Below are 24,734 nucleotides of genomic sequence, written 5' to 3' on the forward strand. Positions count from 1 at the left end.
AAGAATCAACTTTTCCTTCGTTTTTTGCTATTCATTTTGAAGATGTCATGCCCTAAAATTAAGACCCGATATGCATTCGTATCGAACCACGAGACTGTGCCGGTTCTGATCGAATCCCGCAGACAGGTACCAATTTTGGAATGAAATACGTAGTTCATGTTTACGAATGATTTCCGTGAAGAAGAATTACTACGCATAGTGTAATAAAAATGAAACTCGCAAAAATTATAACTTGCGTAATTACTGACGGTAGGCCGTCTTGTGAGTCCGCACGGGTAAGTACCACCGTTCCGCATATTTCTGCCGTGAAGCGGTCTGAAGGGTCGAGCAGTAGTTTTACTATAAAACTGAGACTCAGACCCATGTCTCATGGTGGGTGGTGGCAATGTCTATCGATCACTCAACCAATAAACACTTAACACCAGGTGGGCTGTGAGCTCGTTCACTCAACTAAGCAATATCAATACGTTATTCTTTAGAGTAAACATTTCTTATCAATTTAAGTCATAAAATTTACAGAATGCATTCATATAAAAATATATGATTGTTACATACCTACACATTGAGACAAGACTTTGTAATCACAAAGTTATATGATTCATTAAAACAACTTTTACGGTTCAATGTCGCGTTTTTTATTGTCGTTATATTTCGATTATGTCTACGACACGCGAAAATCTGAGAAAATAATAAGTTAGAAAACTAGATATCATCGTGGCCTAAATAAAGGATTAGACGTCCGGTGCATTCGTGTTGAGTGATGCACTGGTGTTCGAATAGCAGGCAGGTACCAATTTTTCTAATGAAATACGTACTCAACAAATGTTCACGATTGAGTTCCACGGTGAAAGAATAACATCGTGTAATAAAAATAAAACCCGCAAAATTATAATTTGCGTATTTGCTGGTGGTAGGACCTCGTGAGTACGCACGGGTAGGTACCCTGCTTATTTCTGGCGTGAAGCATTAATGAGTTTCGGCTTGAAGGGTGGGGCAACCGTTGTAACTACCTAGTCAGGTCATAAATTCTGTCACATGTTTAATGTAAAATAATTGAAACAAGTTTATTCATTATGTAACCATTCATATACCAAAATGAACTTAACAAAACATAGATTCTTATGACACTAAAGTTTAGTCAAAATGACCTCCGTGATTTTGAATACAGGCCTTCATTCTGCGCGGCCAGTCGTCTATCGCAGCACGAACGAGGTCCATGTCAATATCGGCGGCTGCCTTAATCAAGGATGTCTTGAGTGACTCCAAATTGGGATGAGGCTTTGAGCACGCCTTTTCCTCCAAGTGTTGCCATATCTTGTAATCTCACGGATTCAAATCGGGACTGGAGGAGGGCCAGTCTTCGTGCCGGATGAAGTCGATTTCACGCGCCGCCAGCCAGTCTTGTGTGCTCTTCGCTGTATGAGCTGGCGCCGAATCTTGTTGGAATACCCAGTGCCTGTTATTGAACATGGTATGAGAAACAGGTTCCACAAGGTTCGTCAGGACTGTATTTTGATACACAACTGCATTCGTTTTTACACCTTTCTCACAAAAATGTACCTCTGTTAAGCCCCAATAAGAAACTCCCAACCATACCATGAGCGAGGATGGAAAATGACCTCGTTGGACACGCGGAATACGATTGCTCGCTTCTTCACTACTGTGTGCGTACACCTTATCATTTTGTTTGTTGTAGCTCTCTTCTACAGTAAAAAATTTTTCATCCGAAAAAAGAATTTCCCGATATTTTTTTCCCGCGTACCGCTTCAACAAAGCGCGGCATCTCTTCAGTCTCAGGTCCATTAGACAAGCATTCAAACGATGTCCTGTTTTTCTTCGATATGCCCGAAGCCCTAAGTCTTCATTTAACACCCTTTTTACCGTGGTTCTGCTTAACCCCATCTGAAGGGCCAACAGTTTCTGCTTACGTTTGGGATTTCTTTGAATTCGCGCCTTCACAGCTTTTATCACTGCTGGAGTCCTAACAGACCGAGTGCGACCACTTCTTCACCTGTCATCTACACTAGAGTCTTCATTGTATCGTTTGATGGTACGATAAACGAATCTTTTGGTTATATTCAAATTTTTCATTAAGTTAAAAATTTGAATTGGCGCGTAACCGCAACGATGCAACGCAATAACTGCAACACGGTCTTCTTTAAGCGTCCACTCCATATTTAAAAATGAGTAAAATTCTAAAAGTATACATTTTTATTTTCATGAACAATTCGAAATTCGAATCCAATCAACTTTTTTGTGGCCAGCATTCTAAAAGAAAAGTTTTTACTGTGTGACAATACTTATGACCTGACTAGTTAGTTATACTTGAGACCTTAAAACATGTATCTCAGGGTGGGTGGCGGATTTGCGTTATGGGCTTGAGTAACTAGTTGGCACCAGGTGAGTTATGAGCTCGTCCATGCATCAAATAAATATACATATATAAAAAAATTCTAAAAGATATATAAATTACATATAAAAATAATTTATACATTAATTCTCAAAGTTTCAAATTTAAGTTTTACAACTAAAACAAACAGTATTACGTACGATAATTTACAAAAAGCATTTAATACAATTGGAATAAATTGATAAAAGCGTGGCCCACGTTCGATGAGAGCGACAGCTATCCACAGCAGAACCTCCTAACAATAAATTAGTAAAGGTTTCTTTACAACATAAGCCGCTGTAGTGGAAGCCAGAGCTTTTAATCCGGTTAATGAACTTATGGGAAACTTACTGATAAAGTCAATTGGATTAATTTGTTAGAAAATTAAAGAATATAATGTACTTTTTGCTATTAAACAAAATACGATTTACATGGCCGGCTCAACATACGTGAGATAAAAGAAGTTTTACAGGGTACTTGATATATATATATATATATTTTTTATTTCTTAGATGAGTGGACGAGCTCATAGCCCACCTGGTGTTAAGTGGTTACTAGAGCCCATAGACATCTCCAACGTACATGCGCCACCCACCTTGAGATATTATAAGTTCTAAGATCTCAGTATAGTTACAACGGCTGCCCTACCCTTCAGACCGAAACGCATTACTGCTTCACGGCAGAAATAGGCAGGGCGGTGGTACCAACCCGCGCGGACTCACAAGAGGTCCTACCACCAGTAAACAAGAGGTCCTACCACCAGTAATCAATAGGTCCTACCGCCAGTAAACAAGAGGTCCTACCACCAGTTACAAGAGGTCCTACCACCAGTAAACAAGAGGTCCTACCACCAGTATCATCGTTTCGGCTTCAGAGGTACTTTTTTTGTACCCTGTATTATTGTTTAAAGTCTTATTGTGGAGAAAATCCTTAATCGAATCAAACCAATAGCTCAATATTAAAATTTAGTGAACCGGACAAATTTGGAGATTAGAGATACTCGATTTACAAATAATAGAAAAGAAAGAACTTTGCTTAACATCATTTAAATATTTATCTGAATTATTAATTAATGTCTTCACTAAAACTTGCAACGCACGGCAATCTTAATAAAGCAGTCATCGATTTTTTTACAATTTCTCTTCGTGTTATCCCACAAATAAAAAAGAAATATTCTACGCAATCAACATTCAACAATAATTTGTTTCAATCTACTACTTATTTTAAAGTAATATGATAGCTTAATATCACGAAAGGGCCATAATAGAAAAACAAAAAACTCGAAATTGTCGAAAATATCGCCCAAGTTGTTAATTAATATATATTGTTTATGTTAACGGAAATGTATGTAATCCGTCATTGTATACAATTCCTAGGAATTGTATGTAATTCCTAAAATCGCACGGAAATGTGTGAAATAAATTATATTATACTTACACATTACACATTTCCTAGGAAATCTATACATTTCCTAAATAGCAATCGGAAATGTAAAACATTTAAGATATTGGTGGGTACGCGGGGACAGCGGGACGAGTCTTGCACTACGGTCAGTTGCCAACTTGCAATCCACTGGAACCGGCCAGGGATTTAAGAAGTGCCTTTGCAAGAAAAACTGTGCTACTTCAAGATGTCTGTGTTTTAAAAATAAAGTATTATGTACTTCCAAATGCCATTCGAGCTTACCCTGCAAAAATAAATAGCTATATGGACTGACAAAGTATTATCATATAAAGATTTACTTTTATACTTTGATATTTATAATTATTTAATTATCAGACTGATTACTTGCCAAATGAAAATTTGATTTTATAAGAATAAATATAAGTTGATTTTGTGATACGTTAAAAGTTAATAGATAGTTGATTTTAGAAGTTTTAATTAGTAAGATAATATGAATATATTATTATTATTTTACGGTATGACTGTTACCCGATTGTCTCAATAAGTGTTATATTAAAAAAATATTATTAACAACGTGTTTTATTACAGAAAGCATTTACTTTATACATTTCCTAATACGATATTGGAATTATATACAATTCCGAGGAAATTTATACATTTCCTAGGATATCTATGCTTTAAATAGTTTTTCAAACAATATTTTATACATTTCCTAAATAGTATCGGAATTGTACACATTTCCTAGGGTTTGTATACAATTCCTTGATTTCATACATTTCCGGTAACATTTATAAAAACTAGATGACGCTATGCTTTTACTAGTTATTTGTTATACACTACAACATTATTCATCAAATCCCAATTCTTGTCATAAACACTAATCAGCAGAATACCAGCTAGGTATTGAAATTTGAAAAAATCAAAGACATCGTATAGTACAAATCGGTCGAAAATTAAATTTGAACTATTGCTAGCTTATATCCGGTAAGACAATTTGGTGTCGAATGATACGACAATAGTGTTCAAATAATCAACTTGTTGAGATAAGTACCGTTTTCTAAAACAACTTGTTTAACAGGCATTCATGACGTCGTTTCAAGATTAAGGAATTATTTGTTAAATAAAATCGCATAATTATCTATAAGCATCTATATATTACCAAATATATCAACAGCCTGCCTATTTCTGTTGGAAAGCAATAACGACTTTTAATTCTATCTGGTAAGTAAATTTGCGGTTTCTTTTAGTCTCTAGTAACTAGCAACACACACTCGATACGTAACATAAGTCTGTCTACCCATCTAGAGCAATAAATCAAAATTAAAGATAAATTTGCATTGCATATTATTAAAATTTGCATTTTAAATAATTACTTGAAATCCTATCGATCCAAAATGTAAGGACATTTCATTGGTAACATTTGATGTGTAGTAAAATAAAAATTGTAAGCCGGCTTCGTAAAGCATTTGAAAACATTTGATCTTTGTTTAAATACCGGATAAGGCAACGCTGCATTTCTGGTGAGCCGCCTGTTTGTCCAAGGCGCTATTTTTGTTATGTGTATTTCAATATGTATTTTCCTGGATATTTGTATCGATTAAGCAACACTTTTACTTCGACACTTTCCTATTTTGAAACCATAAAACATTTCTCAAATTCAAATTTCTTTCCTATCTAGGTTACTGTTTAGATTTCTTGTACTAATATCAAAATATCTGAGATTAAAAAGTGAATGGATTTCTTGAGTACGATTTTACATTGTACACAATAGCGGTCCTACTTGTTCGCAGATTTGCAATTAAACAACATGACCCACTATCGTGGACGCTCCGAACTGTCGATTCATTCTTCAACTCGCATTAATTAATTTCCAAATCTTATGCCTTTACAGTGTCCGGTTTTCAACTTATGTGTACACGCGTACCACTTTGCCTATAAACTTACTAATGTCACTTTCTTATTCAATTTCATTATCTAATAATTAAAGTCTATTTGATGATATTTTGTATTGTAAGCCATTTACGGAAACCCACACTGAGTTGTCATTGAATTAAATGCACTCATTGAATACGCCATAATATGTGCATTGACCTTGTCTGCGTAACGTTAAGTTGAAGCATTAACAACGCACGTTTACAATTAGTTGCCCGAAAGTTTTTAAGTAACCTTTTGCACTAATGTCGAACGTTTGGATGACTTACCATAAATCAAACTGTGAGTCAGGGGAAAGCAGTGTATCAATACTCCCCTAGTCACATGTGCTCGATCACAAAACCACTTTTTGTATCGCGTTCAGTGAAACGTAACACAGGCTCGTACGAAACAGGTGAATTGACACTTTCCACTAAACACATGCTCCAATTACGTACCACTGATAGCACTAACACAAGTCGCTCCGAGCACTGGAGGCTCACACACGTTCCTTCACAGTTATCTGTTAAGAAGGCCTAACAGAGTGAAGCAATCGCACGTTCAAATCGCAATGCGCATACCATGCGAACGCGATGTTCTGTCGTTTAAAAGCGACAGTTAAACCGATTTAGCCGATCGAAAATGGTCTTAATTATTTTCGGCAAAGGGTTTCATTGGGAGCAGCGTAGATTTGTGCACACGAGTGAGCTGCGCGGACAGCGCGAGCAAACTAAGCCTACCGTCGCGTCGTGCGCAACCACGCGACGCATCTAACCGAACTGGCTGGACTTCAAACTTTTACCCGTTCAAATGAAAAGTAACTTATAACAGTCGTGAAGTTTAAGCAGTATCTTGAACTCTTAACTTGCTGGGGTTATAAAGTTGCAAATAAACTTGCGTATTACATACATGGACAAGTCACTTGCACAAGGTTCTCAAGCTTTGACATTCAGGCAGGCATGCAACGGTCACACAGCCCAAAGTGATAAAGGACCAATCAAAAGTACTAAATCTTTATTACGAAGCCGTGAAAACGTTCAAATGTAATTTGCATAGTCGATACAGTTGAAATAATAAATACAAGTAGGTATTCACCTTAAAACGGACACGAGTAACCTTACACAGCTTTATCTAAGAAGGCATTTACAAAAAAATAAGTAGGCACGTTTTTATTCACAATAAAATTCCTAAATTATACATTTTAATATTAACCTAAATTATCTGAACCCAAGAGCGGATATAAAAAACTTTCAAACAACTAAGAACATGGTGCATTCCTAAACGGGGAATCAGATTAAATTTCTCGATATGGTTCCCGCCTGTTAGAATTTGAAATTACAAAAAAAAAAGTTGCGGCATAGACAAATTTAAAAAAAAAACATAAATACAAGAATAAATTTTGGCATTAACAATAATTTAATTCGAAATTCAAAATTTACTTATTGTCGTTGACCGCATTTTATATTTTACAAACACACACACACACATACATAATAAGATAGATTTCAAGTATGCTTCAGTTCAATCTTATTAAATGTTTCAACTTTATCGGAATAAACAGCCTCAGCTCTGCGGTTTTAACCAATAGCAATCTAGGTGCAAGCAACAAGTAATCAGTTTAATCGCTTAGCTCGATAGAACAGATAATTTAAATATTAAGTTTGAGCTTTGATAAGTAATAAAAACATATTTATATAGCCTATAGTAATTGCGTAGATAAGTACGTAAAAACTGCCAAGACAGTGGCGGTTTTCAAATACATATGTAAATTCAAATACAATTAATCTCACATAACTTCCATTTTGCTTCCAACTTGTAGTCTTGTATGAGTTTACAAGGGATATGTTGTAAAAATAACATTGCATTAAAAATAAAATCCGCACGCGATGTTGTATATTACGTTGAGTACTGACTCGCATATTTTGATATATTTGCAAAACTGTATTTCTAATAACTATTTTTTCCCTACCTATGCTGATAGCCTTCAGAGGCTATTTCAGCTTCTCCTTGATGTGTAAGTGAACTCACGGGGCTCAAACAGGGAGTGTTGCTAACACTGGCCCTAGCAAGAGCAGTGCTTCGCAAAATCTACCACCGGATCGGAAACGCGACCCACTGAGAAGATCCGGTGAGAAACTCAGTGGGCTGTGTCTATGGGATAACAATATAATTATTGCCGTAGTTTTTATACGAATTGTTTAAAAGGTATAAATCCTAAAATAGTTTGTGTCATTCAAGTCGATTAAAATAATTGGTGAAACTATTAATCATTCGATATTTACTATCCGTAATATGCAACGTTCGTGTGAACGAAGTTATGCGTGGGCGCACCGGGGTCAAGGTTACAAGTTCATATAATAGTAATTTATAACTATACTAACAATTAAATAAATTATCATCGTTTCAAGGGAGACAGGGCTAATAATTTCTTTAATTGTTTCATTCCTATGTATGGTTCAGTTGCATTATACCTAATCCTGGTGCAATTTAATTTATTATTAATATATTGAAAATAAAATTTATTAAATTTGAATCTTTGCTTTCAGAATATTACTTATTACCTAATTTAGAAAATGTTAAAAAACATCTTTCATTCTCTTTTGAAATTAAATAACGGTTTAATTATGATCTAAGTATGTATAGAAGACAAACCGTCAAGAATTTCTACAAACATATCAATATATATAATAAAATCCTAAATAAGGTCAAAAGTACTTTTTACACGATTTCGTTTCAGGTTTTTTTGTTTTTACTATTCGATAGTGTTTTAATATTTGGACTGCGCTTTTTAGATGGATTATTGAAAGCAGTCATATTTTAATTTTTTTCAGATATTTATCTACGATACATTAAAGTTACCAAACATTAATTAATTTGAAAACTAAAAATAGCCGAGCTAATGTCGTGAATTATGTTTTAAAAACCATAACAAAAGCACGTATGAATAAGTCCGCACAAGTGCAGTTTACGGTAAATGTGGTTCCCATCGTATCATCAAAACAATACTTCTCTTCAACGGTATTCAACATTTGAATTCACTTACCGTTAAACGGCTCAACAGAATAGATACTTCCTGATCGGTTTTAGATCGAGAACATTGAGGGGTATCAATCTTTTTAATCATAATCTACCATAGGTCTATCACAGCACATGATTACGGCAGCTGGTATTCATTCAGCATGGTAATAAGTGATAATTGTCTCGGTTTTCAGTTGTTGTTGATATAATTAAGAAACAGTTTTACGGCTGTATCTCGTGGATTCCTTTATTCAGTTCTTTATTTCCAAGGTTCCGAATTTCGTACCATGCTGTAAAATATATTTAAGCATAAAACGGTGCATAAAAACTGATTTTTTTGAATCACGAGCTTTGCTTTGTCACATTATTATTATACCAAAGAAACTAAGCCAAACTAAAGAAATAAGTAACTATACTTGAGAACTTAGAACTTTATATCTCAAGGCTGGTGGCGCATTTACGTTGTAGATGGCTATGAGCTCTGGTAACCACTTAACACTAGGTGGGCTGTTAGCTCGTCCATCCACCTAAGCAATAAAAAAAAACCTTCTTCCAAATTATTTATTAATACATTTTCACACAGCACACAATTGTGACCTTTAATAGCGTATCTACTTTTTACATTATACCTTACAAGTCCTCAATAGAACAGAATAGACTTCCAGTTAACTCTGACACTGACAATCAATATACACAAGCAACAGTTTCAGAAAGCCCACTGTATTATTATCACGCCCGCAACAAGGAAAGGCCGCCGAGTAAATAACAGTATCAGAGGTATACTTTACGGAGACGTCAGCAGATCTCTTCCTAGACCTATTTTAGAAATATACTGTTGAGACACTAGGTTAACTTCCAGTTGATATTATTATACAAATCGTTCAAATAATTCTTGTTATTTTACGTTTGAAAAACTGTATAAAAAAATATTCAAATTATGTTTTAATATTTATCAATATCAGCTGTAACTGTTTTCGCAAAAAATAAGCCAATGCACTGTTTAACCAATCTACTGATGTTGGTGCGATCATTTTCAGAAGAATTGGTGTTAATTTGTAACGAATATTCCGGTAATTACCAACCCGATTTTAAGTCCACCATTGTTGATATCTATGGGTGGCCATTCACCGAGAGATTGGCCGTATGGTTAGGTATACCGAGAAGATATTCAAAATAGAAATTTAGTACCATTCGTAGATATACGTATAAAGCACTGTTTAGGATATGGCCTAGGTCTGACGACTTACCGTGAATCGTCCCGCAACCACGTCCGAAGGTCCTGGTCGAGGATGAGTATTGCCGTCAGAATCAGTTCATCTATCCTTCACATGTAGAAAGTCATAGGTCACTGTCACTATCTTCCAGTTTTTTATATGAAAGGGGGAACTTTACACACTATTTAAATATAATGCGCGTGCCAATGCGGCTACAGCGGCTTCGCGCGAAAAACTCTCCTTTTGTTTCTTTGCCGCACTAACAGGCAGGCAAGTGGTGGCGCTAGTGTCGCGCCGAAGAACCATTTCCCACGGAAATGGTGCATTCCGATACACACAATATGTCGCAGACCCAGTACAAGAAAAATAAGAAATGAATAATACATATAAACCAAATTGTGTCGCGTTACGTACTCAGAGAATAAAAAATAAGAAAAGAAATTATTCACAATAAAAATAATAATAATAAAATAAATATGTATTTTAGAACAAACTGTTACGGGACGGAACATGCCGCTCACCTTAAAAGCACGTAGTTGCTTTTAACATTCAAAAGTTAAAACTAATATCGAAAGAACGTAAAGCTTAAAAAACTTACTCGAAACTAATAAATTCTAAAAACTAATAATTAATGATTTGAACTACTCCAAGGGAAGAGGACATATTTTAACCACTGGTCGTTTTTTAAGTAAAATTTACTGTTGAAAAATCGAAAGATTAGTGCGGTGACACGAACAACTTTTCCGAGCGACGAAAATCGCGTAATAACATTGACGTCTTGTATAGGCGGCGCCGTTGACGCGCTGGAACACACCGATACGTTGCGTTTTTCTTCGCACGTGTCTCTTACGGGATTTTGAATCGGCCAGGAGTTCTGACCCAGATGTAGCCACGAGGGTCCGCGGTACCATAAGTCATGCTGTACGAGCGCGGCGGGCAAAAGTCCAGGAGACGCAGCGTCGGCGGGATTGTCGGCCGACGGGACGTGGTGCCAGCGGTCCGCGGGTACGCGGCGCAAAATCTCACTGACACGGTTCGAAACGAAGGTTTTCCATTCGTGCGGAGATGAGTGTAGCCATGTTAGCACGATGGATGCGTCGGACCAAGCGTAGACCTGGTCGAAGCGAACACGACCACTGTAAGTGAGCATTACCTTTTCAATTAATTTAGATAAGAGGACTGCCGCCGTTAGTTCGAGGCGAGGAATAGTGAGACGCACACTCAACGGTGCGACGCGAGTTTTTGCTATAATCAGGTGAGTTTGAATGAAATCTTCTTGATCTTTGTAACGAATATATACACATGCTTCGAAACCCTTCTCGGAAGCGTCAGCAAAACCGTGAATTTGTATCGTTTCGAAATTATTATTGTTAAATATATAACGCGGAAATGAGATTTGTGAAATGAGTGGGAGCTCGTCAACGAAAGAAGACCACGAATTTACTATGTCAACAGGCGGCGTCTTATCCCAATCGACTTTGGCTATCCATAAGAGTTGAATCAAATGTTTGGCAAACAATGTGACCGGTGATAATAGCCCGAGGGGGTCGTATATTTTTGCAATTTCTGAAAGAATGACACGCTTTGTACACTTAAACGATGAAACTTGAACTTTAAAATTGAATGAATCAGATTTAGGGTTCCACTGTAAGCCCAGAACCTTAACCTTTTTGTCGATCTCCATTTCAGCGAAGAGAACGTTCTCCGGCCGCTCACCATGAGACTCTGATGGCAGCACCGCAGCGAGTAACGCTGGCGAGTTGCTGTGCCATTTGCGCAATTCAAACCCAGCCGCCCCACAAATACCTATCAGCTCTTGTTGTAGCTCGAGTACGCTGACTTCAGAGTCCTCGCCAGATACGAGGTCGTCGACGAAAACATCGTTAAGTAAAACGGGCGACGCGACTTTGAACCGCTCGGCCTCATCTTGAGCGAGTTGTTTTATTGTACGCAGAGCGAGGTAAGGTGACGATTTCACACCGAATGTGACTGTACGCAAACGGTAGTCACGAATAGTTTGCTCTGGTGATGTGCGCCACACAATACGCTGAAAATCTTTATCACTTTCACGAACAAGTATATTACGATACATTTGTTTTATGTCGGCAGTAAGCGCGATTGAATGGACACGAAATTTAAGAAGGACGTCCCCTATGTCCATGTGAAGCTTAGGACCGGTTAGTAAAACGTCATTGAGCGAATACCCACTAGTTGAGCGACAACCGGCGTCGTACACCACACGTGTAGGCGTCGACTCACTCGATTCTTTGACCACGCAGTGGTGCGGAATGTAATAACTTTCACTAACTGAAGGTTGATCATCGACGAGCTCCATGTGGTTGAGGTCTACGTATTCCTGGAGACAAGCGTGGTAATCAGCCTTCAACTTGAGGTTGCGTTCTAACCGATATTCTAGTTTATGAAACCGAGCTAGCGCAATGGACCGCGACTCGCCGAGAGACGGTGCGTCGGGCTTAAACGGGAGGGCGAACATGTATCGCCCGTCCGCATTACGAGTGTGCGTCTTTTGAAAAAAGGATTCGCACAACTCCTCATCTGGAGTGTAACTCCGTTTCTCTGGTATTGATTCCAGCTCCCAAAATCTCTGAAGGTTGTCGTTGTCAAACGAGCTAAAACACACTTGAAATGAAGTTGGAACAGAAGAATCTAAATCTAATTTGCCTAAAAGTAAATAACCGAACACACTATTCATAGCGATCGGCGTGCCCGGCGGGCCTACGATAGTGTTGCCTAGTAACACGTGGGATAGTATATCCGCTCCTAGTAACATTTCAACAGGCTGGGGCGTATGAAAGTCCGGATCAGCTAATTTCAGATTTTTCAAATGTGACCACCCGGTATACGGTAAAGGTACACTTGGCATTTTTGGAATTAATTCGGGCAAAATTAACGCATTTACCGGAATGACAGGTTGTTGTTGACCTTTAGGCGCAATGGAACACGAAACTAAACCTTTTGGATGCACGGGTCCGGTGTCACCAATACCGAACACCGGCACGTTGCTATGCCGGCGCGCTAGACCTAAGCGCTGCACACAAGCTTCGGTAATAAACGATGCCTGGCTCCCCGTGTCTAGCATGCATCTAACAGTGGAAATCTTCGTATTATTATTACCTATGACAATATCCACTAGTGCTGTCGATAACAACACTGTTCCAGTGCGAGCGAGAGGTAAGTTAGATGCGCAATTTCCGTGAACCGCGATCGGAGTCGGCTTCTCCTGCATAGGAGTGAGCGGAACAACAATAGGTTGTTTGGTTTCGCTTGCAAACGATAGCGCTGGAGCCGGTTGATTCGTAAAATGTAATAAACTATGATGTCGTTTATGACACGTTCTACACACAAAATTTGAAATGCAATTTTTTACGTCGTGACCGAGGTTCAAACAGTTATAACAAACACTTTTGTTTTGTACAAGGGAATACCTATCCTGCGGGGAAAGATTTAAAAACTCTGCACATTTTGTCAAAATGTGTGAACCGTTACACTTCAAGCAAGTTCGAACCTTATTACCATCGGCCGTAGGTCGAGTTTGGTCTGATGACACGTTCGCGGCAAACGATCGCTTTACCGGCGCAAAACTGTTCGGACCTACATTGTAGCTACGCGGCTGTAATGGCAGCGGATTACCTACCCGCGATATTTGTTTGTTAGCGTGCTGTGCGGAGGTACTTGCGGAGCTAGGAGATACCATTTCTTCCGCGGCGATTTCATGTTGTAAATATGAAACCAATGTGTCTACTTCTGGAATATCGGATGGCTTGGCCAATGAACGTTCGAATCCCTTTCTCATACTACTCGGAATTTTACGTAGTAAAATTTGTAGGAGAACGAAACTCCACTCATGAGTCGGAAAGTCCATGACCTCTAACGCCTTTATGTTTTCCTGATAGACATTTAACAATTTTCGTACACTATACGGAGATCTATCTGAACACGATTCTATGTCTAAAATTCGATCTAGATGTTTCGACGCAATTACTTACTCTTTTATTTTCGTAGCGGGTTAACAATATTTCTAACGCGATCGGGTAGTTATCTTCCGTGATAGGTATGGATTTGATCAGGTTATACGGTTCGTTTTTCACTGCAAGTAGAAGATATCTAAGTTTCTCTGCTTTAGAGTAGGCATTGTTGCTATGCACTAACGATTTGAATAAATCATAAAATGATGGCCAATCCGTAGGATCGCCTTTGAATTCAGGTAAAGGTAAAGTAGGTAAATTTCTTTTATCGTTACCTATCGCATCAAATGAACAATTACTTGACCGATTGAAACGACGCTGACGCTCATCCATCGACTTTAACGAGTTTAAGTGACCGACAATTTCGTAGTACAAGTCATTAAAATCATTACGAATCTTTATGTTATCATCTTTGCTAAATGATTTGGATCTGATGAGAAACTTTTCAATTTTAGTCTGAACCTTTGTAAACTTTCTTTGGTGAGCCGCTAGGTCTATAGTACGCGAGCGAAATTGTTGTTCGTTCGTCTTCGCGAGTAGAATGATACGTTTGAGTTCATCAAGAATGAAATCCCTTTCGAAAATATCTTGTTCACACGGCGATAATTCTTCACCTTCCGACATTTTGCGAAACAAAAGATGGCGGGGGACGCTAAGAATCGAACGCGTGATTTTACAATTTGAAAATGAGTACGTAAATACTGCTAAATAACACGACACAAACTGGAAAATATGTAGCCGGTTCGAATGGACCAAATTTATGTTTAGGATATGGCCTAGGTCTGACGACTTACCGTGAATCGTCCCGCAACCACGTCCGAAGGTCCTGGTCGAGGATGAGTATTGCCGTCAGAATCAGTTCATCTAACCTTCACATGTAGAAAGTCATAGGTCACTGTCACTATCTTCCAGTTTTTTATATGAAAGGGGGAACTTTACACACTATTTAAATATAATGCGCGTGCCAATGCGGCTACAGCGGCTTCGCGCGAAAAACTCTCTTTTTGTTTCATTGCCGCACTAACAGGCAGGCAAGTGGTGGCGCTAGTGTCGCGCCGAAGAACCATTTCCCACGGAAATGGTGCATTCCGATACACACAATATGTCGCAGACCCAGTACAAGAAAAATAAGAAATGAATAATACATATAAACCAAATTGTGTCGCGTTACGTACTCAGAGAATAAAAAATAAGAAAAGAAATTATTCACAATAAAAATAATAATAATAAAATAAATATGTATTTTAGAACAAACTGTTACGGGACGGAACAAGCACAATGCACTATTTCATTCAAATTCATTCATTTCAATTCTTTTTTCTGATTACAAATAAAGCATTAAAAGCTACATAACTCATAACTAATACTAAGTACACAAAAGAGCAAATTCACGGCATATTATTATTATATTACTGTGCTTGTGAAAATATTTAAATGTCGAACCGTTGGAGCTTGAAAATTTCAAAAAGCCCGTCCCACTTATTTATTGTATGGAAATCGAATACGGTGTAGCGCTGCGTATGTAATATAGTTTGTGCTATAGTAATTGCTACCCACTGTTTCTCGTTGGATCTTCTCAGTGGGTCGCGATTCTGATCCGGTGGTAGATTCAACGAAGCATTCCTCTTGCTAAGATTAGTGTTAAAAAGTCCTCTCAGGTTGAGCCCTGTAAGCTCACCTATCCCTCCGCGCGTAGTTAGATAGGGAACATTTGTTTGAAAATAAAAAGTAAAAGAAGTTTTAAGTTTATTAATAACATATAGAGCCAAAACAAAAATACCTTACGGTAAAAGCAATATAGTTCTTTGTAATGTGAATTTATCTATATTGGAATTCTGAATTTCCAAAGAATATTCACCCATCCTAATTACATATTTCGATTAGAAACATGCATGTTTGAGGGAATCACCACTATTCCTTAGCAATTAATGGCTTAGTCAAATGAGCTATTAGGGCTTTACATATCCATTATGAGAAGTCTGCCTAAGTGCTTACAATTCAGCATGGAAGCTTTAATTATTATGTAAATAATAAATTAATTATTCCCGAATTATTAATACATTTACTAAAATAGTAGAACCGGGTGTGTCTGTACATTAAATAAAAGTAGTTTAAATAGACTAGGTAATCAAAGCAGTGTAACAGAAAGTGAAACAGCTAAAATGGATGATTTTTTTAAATAAATATAACATTTGTCTGTTTGTCTATTTGTTCGTTCGCGCACACCTTCACAACAACTACTACACAAATCTATACTACTAGTACACAATTCTATAGATAATTTTAACATTAAAACATAAGTAACGAAATTGAATAATACAAGCAAAAAAAATCAAGGCACGAATGCACAACATTCATTGAACCACGCAGCCATAATGAGCAATATTCGAACAAAGATGAATATTGAGGTCGTATAATTCACACGACTCGTCCGATTCCACTGACCGACTGTGGGTTTCACCAAAAAACTGTAACATCTTGATTCAATTCATATCTTACTCATTCAATTCGTATTATCAAAGTTTATCGAATTCTTTTATGAAAAACTACGATCCGCTTCAATTAGTCGGATCTTTATCTTAATGCTGATTCTTTTTACTTCCTGGTACTTTAGTAATGTTATATTGCTATGTGGTTCAGATTCAGATATTAAAATATTTCTTTTCATGTTCATATTCATATTTATGTAATTATGTTATAATTAATGTATTAGGCTAATTAAAACTTTGCATGTAAGAAATTTTAGATTGGGTATGTCTATTTTTTCAATATTGCCTGTGAGTTAATTTGAGTTACAAAATCTCATTTAGAGCTTTTCATTATTATTAACTAATAAAGTCTGGTCACATTAAGCTGCGAGAATTGCGAAAGTTTTTATGAATTACACACACTTATCTGTTGAATTTCGCATGTAAGACTTGTATAGAACACGAATTAACAAATAAACAGTTCTATTTTTTTTAAATACAAAATGGAAGAAAAGAGCTCTACAATTAAAATTGTTATGTTAAAATACTTAATGATAATCTACATGAGAACAAAATTAAAAAGCAGCTGCTATGATCAAACAAAATATGCCTCCATTTATAACAAAACCCAAATAAACAACTGAACGGAATGCCGACTCATAATACTAACTCGGCTTGCTTTTAATTCACGTAATTGGCAAAAAAACTTAATTGATAGGAACAATAAAACTTAATAATAAAAAAGTTTTCACTATTGTTATCGACAGCACTTTTATACTTCTAAGTTTCAAAAACGACTTACTAGGGATGGAGCAAATATGTCTGCCTCGAAACAATATTTAAATATTATCTATTTGTTTCAAAATAGTACTAAGGTTGATTTATTGTGTCTCCTTAGCTTTCACTATTAGAGGCACATATCCATCGGCAATTTTGTACATTTTGTAAATTTATTTCGAAATCAACGAGTCCGATCTAACACCTAACATACATCTTTATGTTTAACAATTGTTATTGGGTAATAGTAGGGTATACACACTTTATCTCATCTAGAGATGTCCCAAATTTTAGCTACACCAAGAAGGATTCAAACCCACATTACTATCTCGTTACGCTCTTACACAATCGCAATATGTCGCAAACTGAAAAGAATCTGTCAGATTGTTTGTCATATTGCATTATGGTGGCCTCTCCATTCACTAGCTGACGATCTTAAATCTTATTCACTGCGGTGCTTTAAATTGTCGTTTGATGATCCAACTAGTTTGTACCGTATTTTTATTGAATACAATCAACATGAGTTTTACTTAGCTTAGTCCTAATTTCTTACAAAATTACAAATAAATATATTTTGCTATATACTTCACATTACATACTTTTCGGATAAATTTCTGCTTTTGTACCGTTATGCTCAAAGTCGAGAAGAACGTCTTTCGTATAATTAAATTAATTTGGGAACAAGGTGTCAAAAACGTTTCATTTTTTTTGTCTAAATTCATCACACATACATATTTGCTATACAGGTACGACTTTATATAACCCAGATCTAAACCAGCTATCTCAATAAGAAATACGTAAACTCTGGATCTTCGCGATCCACTGAGTGCTTTTAGGGATTCCAAGCACCCGTCACCAATCTCGTCGCACTCGACGTATAACCTAACCCTAATAGATAACCCCTTGAAATTCTTGCCGGGTCTTCTCATTAGGTCACGATTCCGATCTATTGGTTGCTACAGCAGAGGTCTGATTCAGGCTGAGCTTTGTAACTGCACCCACCAACCAACGTGAAGCCAGAATAGCCCTCCGAGGACACCAAAAGTGAGGTACACAAAAAAAAACAATGTTTAGTGTATAATATACCGGACTTAGTTTTACATGCCATAACATAATAAAATTAAAGTGATATAATCTCGTTTTTTAATCATCTAACAAAAAGTGCTTTGACAGAACAATCGATACACGTGCTAAAGATATTATTAAACATGTTGTGTTGATTCTTGACACAGCTATTGATCCGGTATAGGTATATGTCAACACAATGAATGGTTGTTATGGTAAGATGGTCGCGTTGCGCCAGCCGCGTCTATGATATAAGTGACATGTATGGTATTTGCTACCCATTGTGGCAAGGTGAACGCGGTTTTGAAACACTTTGGACGCACGTAACTCCAATGATACAAAGGCTTATTTTAACGACATGTTGGATATTGTGTAATAATAAATCGGGAAACAAAAATTATTAAGTTACTCAAAGCTTATCAGTTGAACCTCTGTGGGACAAAAGTGAAATAGACAAATGAATATTGGTCACTAAATACGTTGCGACAAGCAAGGCTGTGACTAGACTTTTTTACTTGCCTTTGTAAGCAGCAGCATAGTGCGCTTCACTCTGTTGAAGACTCCAAATATTTTAGAAGCGAACTTGTCTATACCTTCCAAACTACTGATGTTGACACTGCTTTAAATTTCGACACTCAAAATATCGAATTCCCTAATTTCACAAGTTATATACTCTTTAAATTTGCGCATAAAAGCAAAGAAATGAAAATTTTCAATGTCGTTTAGACGATAAAAAAAACTATTTTATTCAATGATTGGAACTATGGAAAAATTTGGCATCTGGTTCATTCATCATTCTACACTTATTTAATACAATCCTTACAATAGCAGAAGGAATTTCGACTCCAAAACGCTTGCATACCTTCACACTAATTGGTTACGTTACACTTCCCATAGATACTGTATCTGCCTCGTAAAATTCGTCACAGTGAACTCTCACGAATATTATTTTTGGTGTAGCGTTACTCGTGCGAGTCGCCAAACTCATTGAGATTACTATGACTTAACCGCTATTGTAGTCAGTAGGTACAAAAAAAAGAACACAAGCGATTTTGTATCGTAAATCGGAGTCTACAAGGACGTAATGTAACAGTTAAACTTTGTAGCGGTTGGCTATTCTTGCAGTAATTTATCAAGTGTAGAAAAGGAAAGTGATCCTAACAAAGGATATCCGAGGCGCCAATTTAGAAGGTTCAATAATAATAAATAGTTTCTTACTTCTTAGAGAAACGTTAGCTAAGTGGTTTCATCTCAGTTTTTCGTAAATTACATTAAAAAAAACTTCAATATACTAAAAATAATGCTATCATAATATTTTCGCATTATTTTTTGTATTAATTATAAATCATAAGTAGATAGATAATATCTGACTATAAAACAAACAAAAGTGGTCTTTTGGACTAAACATTTGGAAGCATGAAATATTACCAAGTCGTACTAATGTTGGCGATATTCAAGATTAGAAGTTTTTGGGTAATCTATATATTATAGGTTTTCGTAATCTTTGCATTTCCAGATGGGTTTAGATGAGTCAGACCTCAGGCCCGTCTATTACTTTGAATATACTATATCGAAATTATTCCCTGAAATACCGACATCAAACATTAAATTGAAAGAATAGTTAGATATGCAATCCTTACGTTTACAATAAAATATATTAGAAAAATACTAAATAAAGAATTCGTAAAACTCTAAATCAAGATTGTAAAGAATTACGAACTGTTTAACTCCGACTATGTCTACGTCTTACACTTTTCTATCCATCGATTTCATTCCATTAAATTATAACAATTGTTATGCAAAATACGAGAGCGATAACCTAGATCCTGTTTTTAAGGATATAGCCCAAGTAGAATTCTTATATAGCAAACGAAACCAAGTCACTCATTGCATAAAACACAAAAAAGTTCAAACTTCATAATATCTTATATAATATGATATCTAAAATCTGAATGCAAAGAATTATTGGAATTGCAATAATACAGATCGCATCTATTTTATTACCACCCATTATGATTTGGTCGTAGCGAGTCTGCTTTCGATAACCTTTTTCGAGACCCTCTTTAACATTTCGCAACGATTATTTTATTCGCCACATTTCACTTGAACCCAAAGATGTCTCAGTTTACAATGACTAACAAAGAGAATATGAATAAGACGTTGAATACGAAAATCAAAAACTTACAGGAAGCAATGAAATAGATGTTTATTAATATATTAAATCGTTAGCACCCATAAAAGAAAGTAAAACGAAAATAGTAATCGAAGAACGCGGAAGACGCAGTACACGGGTTAAGACAGTCCTACTCGTTCAAACTTAACACATCACAGATTTCAGAGCGACCACACTGGCGCCTCGATAAATCTTGCGGCCAGTGTAAATCTTTTGCGAGAGTTTTCGGGAAATACATTCATTTTGTATACTAATAAAAATAGACTTGCTTATGAGCTTGTTAGAGACAGTCTTGAATTGTGACTTATAAATTTTTTCTTATCTGATTTATTTTTATGATGCAATGATTACCTATGCTAGAAATTTGGAATTTAAATACACACTTTGCTTTAAAATTAAACTTAATGCACTTTAAAATATGTATAAATTAATCGAAAACTTTCAGAACATTCCCAAACCAGCTAATTACTAATTTAATTCATGGCGAAATCCATAAATCGTTGGATGATTAAACAGAGAAATACACCATAAGCAAATTAATGATTGACGTTTGTGTTTAAAGATAATAAATTAGACTCGCAACAACGATGGGCCACTAAATTTCGATTAACTCAATACATTATTAGATACACGATCACAATCGAAGATTTTTTACACGGATAATTTATGGTTTCTTCTTAGTGATACGATGCAATATTACGAAGTATCTTTATGTCCAATTAGATTTCCAATCTTAAAAATATAATCAAAACCGTAATAAATGATCAAATTTATTTCCTTCAGGGCTCTCGTCGTTATGTAAAAACATGCATAATGTATGAATCCTAGTAATAGAAATATAAGTCTGGTGTTGGTTACATGAGGTACCTAAACAATTGGCAAGTGTGAGGCAATTCTTTAATAGTTTACGAAACGATTTACCGTTTAAGAAGAAGCTGAAAAGCCGAGAAATTTGAATGAATTTTCCAAATTATTCTGCTATTACCTCCTCCCGCCAAATCTCCTCGAAAAGAATAACTTCGAACTGAAAATACCTGTTCATCTTCAAAACCAATTTAAAAAAGGCGATACTTTTACTTTTTGTTTATATTTTTATTTTATTCATGTGTTTTCTGGATGTATGAAAAAATAACTATAAAAATGATTCGTAAATATAAATCGTATAGTTTAAAAATACTCGTTTTAGTATCCTTATTCAAGAAGAAACAAAAAGCAAAGCACTTAACAAAAAGCAAAACTTTCGGAATAAACAACAAAGGACTAAAAGCGAAATGCATTTCCTTCTAGAAAGGGTTTGAACAGAACAAGGAGCAAGGGTAGTCAACAGAAAAAAATATTCATGAAATTAATGAACTAGAAAATAGTTAAGTACATTACAAAACATTTTAAATTTATCACAATATCGCTGTAATATATGTATCTATACAATATAGTCATAATACATGGCTGAGTGAATATTCTAAAAATATTTTTAAACGTGCTACCTAACGACACATCTTCACGATTTGTCGTCACCCATTAGAACTTCTTCCGCGTGTGAAAATGAAATATTTCTTCAGCGCTCAATCACAAAAAGTTGAAAGATTGCGACCATTTCCTGGCGCCTACAAAGAGCCTAAAGTTTACAAAGAAAACAACTTTATAATCTTTGTTTACTAATATTTTTTAGGACAACATCAACTTTATGTCCCATTGCTGGTTTGCGATGACGCTTCTCAGTGTCGTATTAGTAATATGGTATCCAGTTGGTACTCTTCTAGACGTCACAATAACATAACATTTCTAAGCGTATTTTCAGAACATAACTTTATTTAAAATTTCCCTTTACGTAACATTTATATATTTCACCAAAAATTATGGCCAAAATCTCAATCGAGGCGAGACCATTTTGTCGCTGTCATAGTCATTAGTTGAATAAATGATTTGCGTGGTGATATATTTTAGTGTGGATTGATTATTCTGGGATTCCATTATTTCTATAATAGAATACGGGACAAACAAAGACATTATATGTATTTTCGACATATTTTTATCTTATGAGTAAGTTATTTTTACATCCCCAGCTCTTTTTACTTCGCTTGCCTTGTGAGAGAAACCGTTTTCTCCGATCCGATCCAGTTTTATTTAATGTTCAATAAATAAACTATTTTAATTGTATTTTTTAAAACAAACAGATATTGCAAGTGATTTTTTTTATATAGCCAATTAGTAGTTTTCAGTTTGTAAAAAAATAAATTTGACATACCAATGATAAATTTAATGATATCAAAATAAAATTCAACGTTTAAAAGGAAAAGGTGTCGTTTTAGTGTATATGTTGGGGGTTGATTGCTTCCCGCTTCCGTAGGTTTAACCCGCGATTCCCTACAAGTGACCCCTGGGTGGTGCAAAACGGGAGCCGAATACATAATCGGTGGTAGGACTTGTCCGACTGGCTGGCGACCACCCTCCAACTAGAGTCCGCCGCCAAATAGCCTAGCTGTGTTCCGGCGTGTGGGTTGGAGAGCCAGTGTTATTCCTTCCTTTTCCTCTTCCTTGTTGGGGGTGAATCTTGGCGATACCTGGAACATGCGGAGCAGACGTGCGTGTGAGCTCGCGGGACGTGATTGTTTGACGGGGGTATAGGGAGACCCAGTGAAACGGTGTTCGCCGCCGCCCGCCGGTCAGTTGGGGACCTGAACCCGGGTGTCACTACTAAACTCCGCCCCGGGAAGCTGTCCCGCCAACCGGTGTAAAATCCTGTCGTGCGGTCGTCGTGCCGGAGTCGGAGACCGGAGTGGATCCCGGCGATCGCACGCAGGGTGGACTGGGGGCCCTTCCATGCCCTGCGTCAGTCGCTCACGCAACCCGTGGTCGAGCACGTACTGTGCTCCGCGCTTTATTCAGGTATTGTCACGATTTCCCCTCGAACATCCTACCCCGCCCAATCCCACTCTCCAAATAAAAAAAATAAAAAAAATGAAAGTTCGAAAAAGGAAAAGGGTTTTGTCGGCGACTCCCCATTCCACATTTAATGTGGATTTCAGCAATGAAAGGGGTCTACATAGCAACCTCGACGCCGTACACCACCATCTTGAGACGGCGCAGCCTGCCCTTCTTTTTCTGACGGAGACGCAGATATCTGCTCCGGATGATACTTCGTACCTTGAATACCCCGGCTACGTATTGGAGCACAACTTCCTGCGTAAAGCCGGGGTGTGTGTATTCGTCCGGGCTGATGTCTGTTGTCGCCGTCTACGAAGCCTCGAACAACGGGACCTGTCCCTCTTGTGGCTGCGCGTAGATCACGGGGGCTGTACCCGAGTCTACGCGTGCCTGTACAGGTCCCACAGCAGTGATGCAGGTTCAGCTCTGATAGAGCATGTGCAAGAGGGGACTAACCGCGTGCTTGAGCAGTACCCATCTGCGGAGGTGGTGGTTCTTGGAGACTTTAACGCTCATCACCAAGAGTGGTTGGGGTCCAGAACCACTGACCTCCCGGGTCGGGCTGCCTACGATTTCGCCTTGGCCTACGGCCTCTCCCAGCTGGTGACACAGCCCACCCGTGTCCCAGATATTGAGGGGCACGAGCCTTCTCTGTTGGACCTTCTGCTGACCACCGATCCAGCCGGATACAGTGTGGTGGTCGACGCTCCACTTGGATCGTCTGATCACTGCCTTATCCGTGCTGCCACACCACTCTCTCGTCCTAGTCGTCGAACGACGACCAGGTATCGAAGAGTTTGGCAGTATTTGTCAGCAGATTGGGATGGATTGCGTGAGTTTTACGCATCCTACCCATGGGGGCGGTTCTGCTTTTCCTCTGCTGATCCTGACGTCTGTGCGGACCGTCTTAAAGACGTGGTGCTCCAGGGGATGGAATTGTTTATTCCCTCCTCTGAAGTGCCCGTTGGGGGTCGCAGCAGACTCTGGTATAACAATGCCAGCAGGGATGCTGCACACCTCAAGCGGTCCGCATACGTTGCATGGGATGATGCTAGGAGACGTCGGGATCCTAACATCTCAGAGGAAAGGCGGAAATATAACGCCGCTTCCAGGTCCTACAAGAAGGTTATTGCCAGGGCGAAATCGGAGCACGTTGCTAGAATTGGCGAGCGACTGAAGAGCTATCCCTCTGGGAGCCGTGCTTTTTGGTCGCTCGCCAAAGCTGCAGAAGGTAACTTTTGCAGGTCTAGTCTCCCACCACTACGCAAGTCCGATGACAGTCTGGCCCATAGTGCGAAAGAGAAGGCTGACCTTCTGGTCAAACTCTTCGCCTCGAACTCGACTGTGGACGACGGGGGTGCCACACCACCGAACATCCTCCGGTGTGATAGTTCCCTGCCGGAG

At 37.6% G+C, this 24,734-nt stretch overlaps 1 protein-coding gene across 4 annotated transcripts in view; it reads right to left on the minus strand.

The window, feature by feature from the left end:
• The window catches only part of LOC101740250 (klarsicht protein), a 358,174-nt gene that overhangs the window by 298,411 nt on the left and 35,029 nt on the right, over positions 1-24,734 (minus strand). Inside the window, exon 1 of one of the 4 annotated variants that reach the window (XM_062669361.1) lies at positions 5,995-6,435. The exons of the other annotated variants lie outside the window; for them this stretch is intronic. The gene's annotated coding sequence lies outside the window, so the exon portion shown is untranslated. Of the gene's footprint in view, positions 1-5,994; positions 6,436-24,734 lie in introns of those variants that run through there. 4 annotated transcript variants of the gene reach the window in all.

The sequence above is a fragment of the Bombyx mori genome, chromosome 7 (assembly GCF_030269925.1).
Source record: "Bombyx mori chromosome 7, ASM3026992v2".
NCBI lineage: Eukaryota > Metazoa > Arthropoda > Insecta > Lepidoptera > Bombycidae > Bombyx > Bombyx mori.